This window comes from Lissotriton vulgaris, chromosome 1_2 (assembly GCF_964263255.1).
Source record: "Lissotriton vulgaris chromosome 1_2, aLisVul1.2, whole genome shotgun sequence".
In the NCBI taxonomy this organism is placed as follows: Eukaryota; Metazoa; Chordata; class Amphibia; order Caudata; family Salamandridae; genus Lissotriton; species Lissotriton vulgaris.
The window spans coordinates 172,599,417-172,605,416 of record NC_141686.1 but is presented as its reverse complement, the minus strand read 5'-3'; the positions used below and the strand labels follow the sequence as shown (position 1 = coordinate 172,605,416).

General features: G+C 45.8%; 1 pseudogene; it reads left to right on the top strand.

Moving 5' to 3' along the window:
• Positions 1-226: 226 nt before the first annotated feature.
• On the top strand, positions 227-2,571 carry LOC147734786 (18S ribosomal RNA; annotated as a pseudogene).
• The last annotated feature ends 3,429 nt before the right edge of the window (positions 2,572-6,000 follow it).

The following is a 6,000-nucleotide window of genomic DNA, read 5'->3' as shown; positions in this document are numbered from 1 at the left end:
ACAGGCCTGGGAGGCTTTCCCTGCGCCTCTGGTCCAGGATGGAGATTTGGATGAAAATTATATTGGGAATGTTTTAAATCTATCTGATAATATGACCATGAACAAACCTAAGTGTTTACTTAACATTGGTGGTGTTGAGATAAACATTTTTGCTGATTCCAGCTCGCCATACAGTATCATTAACGAAGAATTATGGAACAACAAATTGGTACACAAAGTTGGTGATAGCTTGCTTGAATCGGACAGTCATCCACAAGGGTACTATGGTGAAAAAATTGTTGTGCTAAGTTACAGTTGTTTCTCTTTTAAATTGTAAACATTTATAAATTGGTTATATGCTTTTTAGCATGTAAAGGTAAAGTTGTTTTATCAAAGGGTTGTGGGTTCAGGAGCTAACTCCACTACATAGCGGAGTCGGAATTATTGCATGAATTCCAATTTTTCAATGAAATGCAGAGTTTTCAAATCTCTGCAACCTCTGCTGGAGGAGCGGTGTTCATTGCCCACAGTTACTCTTGACTGAGTGTCCAGGGCGTCCGAAGTGTTTACCTTGAAAAAATTAGAGTGTTCAAAGCAGGCCGGACGCCTGAATACTACAGCTAGGAATAATGGCATAGGACTCTAGTTCTATTTTGATGGTTTTCGGGACTGGGGCCATGATTAAGAGGGGCATCTGGGGGCATTCATATTGTGTAAGTGTGGGCCAAAAATACGCTCCGCTCGTGGAATTTGCGGATTTTCGGCAATTTCCGCAAATCTCAAGAAATTGCCGAAAAATCCGCAAATCCGCTCGCGGGTGGAATTTTTTTTTTTTTGGGCCCACAGGAAGCACACTTAAGGCAGGTGCCCAAGTTGAATCTAACTTTGTAACCATTTTAGAATGGTGCCGGCAAAGCTGCCGTGTTGAAGTTGCTTACTTGTAAGTTGCAACTTCAATTCTGGCAGCTTGCCGGCGCCATTCTAAAATGGTTACAAAGTTAGCTTCGACTCGGGCACCTTCCTTTACTCTGTAAGTGCTTCCTTTGGGCCAAAAATTAAACCTCAAAGGAAGCACTTACAGATATAAATAAAGCAGGTGCCCGAGTTGAAGCTGAAATTCAGTAACGTTTTAGTCGACACAAAACATTAGTGAGCACGGTCGAGGCTGGGCAAGTGTGCTTGAACCTCATATCTGCCGAAAATTAGCTGTAATACTTGAGGGAGGTCTTTGAATCTCTGAGTTTTTGGAGCGCAACCCCTGTGTTGTTCCTGTGACCAGGAGGCTGCTTTCTCCTCACCTGCTGCCCTGCTCGCTCTCTGACCTTATACACAACAGGCATGCGAACACGCATAGAAGCCCTGCCCGTTTGGCCCCGCACAACACAATAGCGGTATCAAACGTCTTCCCGCCCTTTCCCATTCCCAACTATGATGGACAGCTCACTGAAGGGACCTCGGCGCCTTTTGGCGCGGTGGCAAGTTACAGACACACATGGTCAGTGGAGACAAAACTTCTGTCCCTTTACGCAGCTGCAGTGAAGGAAAAGCACTTTACATTTACCCAACGAGGTAGCACTTACTGATTAGCCAGTAGAAAGTACTCCAGTTGAATAGAGTGCAAATCGCAAAAAAATCCACGAGTTTGTGGTAAAATCCACAAATTTGTGGATTTTTTTGCCATTTCGCGCTAATTTGCGGACCGCAATCCGCAAAATGTGCCCATACTTAGTATTGTGCTGCTAGAGGTTACATTTTTGTATCGGTGCAGGATGAACCAATACCAAAGCATTTGCCAATAATGTTTTCATTAATCAAGAATGAAAGTTGGAGGTTCGATACCGTGGTAGTTCCGACCATAAACTATGCCGACTAGCGATCCGGTGGCGTTATTCCCCTGATCCGCCAAGCAGCTTCCGGGAAACCAAAGTCTTTGGGTTCCGGGGGAGTATGGTTACAAAGCTGAAACTTAAAGGAAATGACGGAAGGGCATCACCAGGAGTGGAGCCTGCAGCCTAATTTGACTCAACACAGGAAACCTCACCCTTCCACGGAAAAGATTGAAAGATTGAAAGCTCTTTCTCGATTCTGTGGGTGGTGGTGCATTGCCGTTCTTAGTTGATGTAGAGGTTTGTCTGGTTAATTCCGATAATGAAAGAGACTTCTCCATGCTAACAAGGGACATGTGGTGTTCAGGCACGCGAGATCAAGCAATAACACGTCTGTGATGCCCTTCGATTTCTGGGGCTCCACGAGCGCTACACTGAGCGGATCAGCGTGTGTCAACCCTTCGCTGACAGGTACGGGTCACCCAATGAACACTGTCCGTGATAGGGATTGGGGATTGCAATTTGTTCCGAAGAACGAGACATTCCCAGTAAGTGGGGGTCATAAGCTCGATTTGATTAAGTCCCTGCCCTTTGTACACACCGCCCATCGCTACTACCGATTGAATGGGTTAGTGAGGTCCTCGGATCATCCCCGCCGGGGTCGGCAACGGCCCTAGTGGACCGCCGAGAAGACGATCAAATTTTACTATCTAGAGGGAGTAAAAGTCATAGTAACATGGTCACGTAGGTGAGGGTGGGACTGCACCTCTGTTGGCCAGGGGGGTCTCTTCAGCAGTTCTGGACTCAGTGGATGATCAATGTCCCCAGACATCAAGGGCGACACATAATGGGTTGGTGAGAAGAATCATCGTCTCTGGAATCTAGGTTTTGACTAAGGCGGATGTGTTTTACAGTTTTCATATTTTTTATTTTTTATTGATGTGGATATGGGCTACGCATATATTGCCTAAAGATTTTTATATACATCTTATGATGGGCATGCATATTGGTTCTGAGGGGGGGGTGGAAACAAATAGGCCGCACGTTTTGTGCTGTTTAGGCTGTGTAGTGTTTCTCTTTATATAATCTGTTTTTTTGGGGGTATTCAGGCGCACTGCAAATTTGGGGGGTGGACAGTTCTGAGTCCATGTTGTAGGGAGGTAGGGTGGGGGGTGGTTCTCAGCAGTTATTTTTTTGTGTGTTTTTATTATGTTTTTTCAGCAGTCGATTTAATGTGGTCAACTTCATACTTGTGTGGGTTGCTAACGAAGAAGCCTATGATTATCCCTTGTACAATAGTATACAGTTTAGAGCATGGTCCTTATTGTGGAGAGTTTCTGATACTTCAATAGCATCACCCTGGTTTGCGGGGTTGAGGGGCCCCACCTTATCTCACTGGATGATAGCAGCCGATAATATAGACCCACCATTGGGGTGCCTTAAACCTCTCTCATGGAATGTTAATGGATTGGTTGATTGGATTAAGAGGAGAATAGTGCGGCAGTACCTTAACAGCAAGCCCCTGAACACATATCCAGGGTATATCCTACTGTGCACTTAATAGGTGGAGATATAAGCTTATTGTTCATGTAGGTTTCACACGTGGTTATAGGGGGGTCGACATCCAGGTGCACTACGCCATCCCCTTTTAAGTCCAGAAAATCATGCTGGACTGTTTGGCTAGATTTGTGATGGCCTCAGGAAGATGGCAGGGTAGATCTCTTAATATCGCATCCCTATAGATCCCCCCTAAGCTTCACTCCGTTACCTTTATGGACTTGGGTACGCATCTGTTGAGTTTGCCTGAGGGAGAAATGTTGTTGAGAGGTGACTGTAATGCGGCTCTGAATGAAGAATTGGATCGTATACCTCCTAGACTAGGCGAAACAACTGGAAAACTGCTGTTGGATTTCCTTGGGGCTATGGGCATTATAGATGTCTGGCATGTCTGCAACCCCACTACTAGGCAGTATACTTTTCACTCCAGTGTGCATGAAAGTATATCCCGCATTGAGTATTTTTTCTGTAAGGCTGTTCAGCTTCCCATGTTTGACAAGCTATCCTTCCTTCCCAGGGGCATCTCCGATTATTTACCGATCGTTGCTTTTTATGGTGGCATACCTCCAGATTATCGGGACATGGTTTTTAGTCCCTTGTACCTTAGAATCCCAGAAATAAGGACCAAGTTAAATGAGGCCACTCAAAATTACTTTGCAGAGAATGATGGTTCAGTCCAGTCAGACATGATACTTTGGGAAGCATTTAAGACCATTGTCCGTGGTTGTGGGGTGGCAGCGATAGCAGGTCACAATTAAGAAAAGTGTCAGCAACTTGAGACTGCTGAAAGAGAGATTACTACCCTTGAGCAGGAACTAGTTTCAGCGGTATGGTCGGAGGTTTCGCACAAATTGGCCATAAAGCAAAAAGAGTACAGAGATGTTGCGGAGGATTCGGCCAGGATCCAATATCGGGCCACTCAACATAGGATCTATGATATTGGCGATAAGGCCGGCAAATTCTTGGCCTGGCTCGACAAGAAAGATTTGGCCGATAGGTGGTTGGAAGAAATTATAGATGGCTGCAATGTACGCCATCACAACAGAACAGGTATCGCGGAAGCCTTTGCAACTGATTTTGTTCAAATCTATGCCCCCTTATCCTCTTTCACTCAGGAGGAGGCAGCTCAGTTGCTTTCTACTTTTCCTGTGCCACGCCTGGACTCCCAGGAAGTGGTGGAGCTGGATGAGCGCTGACCACTGAGGAGGTATCTAAGGTCATACGCTAATTTCAGTTCGGGAAAGTTATGGGTCCTAGTGGACTTCCAATTAAGCTTTATAAAACCACAATTCGGATTGTTGTCCCATATTTGGTGCATATGTATGAGGCAAGTGTGCGAGAAGGTGTTCTTACAGCAACACAACGGCTGGCCAATATAGTTGTCATCCATAAACAAGGAAAGCCTTCATATCAATGCTGTTCCTACAGGCCTATCTCTTTCCTCCACAAATTGATCCATCAGTCGGGCTTTATGCCTACCAAAAATACTGACCTTAATTGATACTTGTATAGTGCACTACTCACCCACAAGGGTCTCAAGGCGCTTGTACGAATACCGCTGTGGAACCCATCCTGGCTTTCCCTGTGAGGCGTCCACTCCTGGGCACCCCCAAGGTGGAGGCCAGGCATCCTTAGCGTTGTGGGGGCCGTTGTGGAGATTAAGCAAGCTATTGCCCAGAGTTGCAGAGTGGGACTCCATGATTGGAATAGGCACCAAGGCGAGAATTATCAGGTTCGTGGAATTTTTGAGCCCAAGACCCGCCGAGGCGGAGAATTGAACCCTGGTCCCGTGCTAGACCTCTGCATCAGGGTCTGCCGCTGCAATCATTGAGCCACACTTCTCCACCTTTTGCGCCGTTTGTTCGGGGATTCAGGGCGAGCTTCCACCATACAAGAAGATTTGGGTATTATGTCCTTGGATGCCAAAAAGGCTTTCAACATGAATAAATGGGCAGTTCTCTTTGTACGCCTAAGACATATGGTTTTGGAGAATGTTTTTTGGACTGAGTGTTCCTCCTATGTTCAAAGCCCTTGGCCAGAATTACGGTAAATGGAGGTAGGTCAGTAATTTTTTAGCTGGGGAGGGGCACAAGACAAGGTTGCCCATTATCTCCTTTGTTGTTTGCATTAGCGCTCAAGCCTTTGGCGATATGGCTCAGAGGAGATCCCTTGATTTGGGGATTGAATTGGTCAACGGAGTGGATGGACAAGGTGTCCCTCTATGCCATTGATATCTTGCTTTACTTGGCCAAGCCCTGATTCTCGATCATTAGGGTACTTCACATCTTTACCCTATTCAAAAATACTCTAGCCCATTAATTGGAACAAATCATTGGTAAGTATTGGTTCTGTATACGTGGCCATCCCCACTCCTCCCCTCAGGTTGTGGGGTAAAAATATTTACTGAAGGCTTTCAGTACCTCGGAATATATATCAAAAAAGATGCAGGATTTTTTACCAATTGAATTTGATGCCCACCTACAAAGCCTTAATGCGCTGGAGAACTAGTAGCACTGGAGAACTCTCCCCCTTATACTTCTAGGAAGAGCAGCTCTTTATAAAATGATGGTGCTCCCTCGCGTTCCATATGTGCTCCTGAACACACCCCACTTGGTCCCGCCCCAGTACTTTTGTTCAG